Source organism: Petaurus breviceps, unplaced genomic scaffold, assembly GCF_028583685.1.
Source record: "Petaurus breviceps papuanus isolate PSGF00001 unplaced genomic scaffold, PetGlider_PUasm1.0 186, whole genome shotgun sequence".
Taxonomy (NCBI): Eukaryota; Metazoa; Chordata; class Mammalia; order Diprotodontia; family Petauridae; genus Petaurus; species Petaurus breviceps.
Window position 1 is genome coordinate 37159461 of NW_027185798.1, and position 1389 is coordinate 37160849.

A 1389-nucleotide genomic window follows, 5' to 3' on the forward strand; every position below is an offset into this window, starting at 1 on the left:
CTAGCCATCGCGCAGTAATAGGAAGCTCTAGCCATCGCGCAGTAATACGAGCTCTAGCCATCGCGCAGTAATAGGAAGCTCTAGCCATCGTACACGAAGTTCTAGCCATCACACAGTTATACGAAGCTCTAGCCATCACACAGTAATACGAAGCTCTAGCCATCACACAGTAATACGAAGCTCTAGCCATCGTACAGTAATACCAAGCTCTAGCCATCATACAGTAATAAGAAGTTCTAGCCATGAATGAGTTAATGGTTAGGTGACTGTGATATAATAGGATCCAATCTTTTGGCTAATACCTTGGAGAATTGACCATTTACAAGCAAGGCAAATGCCTCTAATTGATAGCTGTGTCCAGGAAATAAAGTCAGAGTATATTGGGAAGAGAGTCAAAAAATTTAGTAGATTTTTTTCCCTCTTTAAAGCTATTCTCCCTTAAAACTTCATGAGTGACAAAGTTGAGATAAGATATTCATTTATAATTTGACTCAGTGATTATTTCTCTAAGGTATCTTTCTATCCATACAGCGTAAAAGTTAGTACTAGTGGTACCTAAGGTAAGTACTGAGTCCTATAGAGACTGTCAATAGCAATTGATGACCTCATTCAATTTTTCCACTGGCTAAACCCTGGAGATCCTCAGTTTTCCTTCCAATAGTATAAAGGATTGCTGGCTAAGGTCAGGAAGGGAGTCCCACATATTGCAAGAATGGTGCCAGGCTTTCTCAGCCTTCCTCACCACTACATTGTCATTTATTTGTAGCTTGGGAAGGAAAAATGAAGAACAAGATGTGGGAGAAAAAAGGGAGATGTCTCGCCCAAGGTCACACAGGTGGCATGTATCAGAGGCAAGTCTGAACCCAATTCCTCTGACTCCTGTACCCAAATCTCTTTCTACTAGGCTATGCTGCCCCCTATTGGTGTAGTGCACTTGCAAACATGGCAAGTGGTTGAATTAATGGACAATCTCTGTCTTGGAAATATAACTTCACCCTGTCTTCTGCACCCCCAATTTATGAATACACCCACGTGCGTTGGTGACACACCCAAGTCTTCTTGATACTGTATCAACAGACAATAAGTTTTTGTCATTCCGTTTATAAATGCCACCAAACCCCAGGGTTGTCAACCCATAGAATGATGAATCAGAGAGCAAGTCCAGTCAACTCTGAAGGGGGGGATCCTATAAGTGACATGGGTAAATATACCCAATAATCCAGTGACACTGAAGCCCTGTCATGCCAGTAAACCTTATGAGACCCAAAGCACCTATGACGAACATCTCTACATTCCCCCACTGAGAGCCAAGTTTAAAAACTGAGAAGGAAGGATCTTACAAATCAACTGTTTCAAACCATTCATTTTACAGAGAAGGAAACTGAGGCT

The 1389-nt window shown here is 41.8% G+C and overlaps 1 protein-coding gene across 1 annotated transcript in view; it reads left to right on the forward strand.

Moving 5' to 3' along the window:
* Positions 1 to 1389, forward strand: part of SPAG17 (sperm associated antigen 17) — a 266279-nt gene that overhangs the window by 157026 nt on the left and 107864 nt on the right. The window lies entirely within an intron of this gene.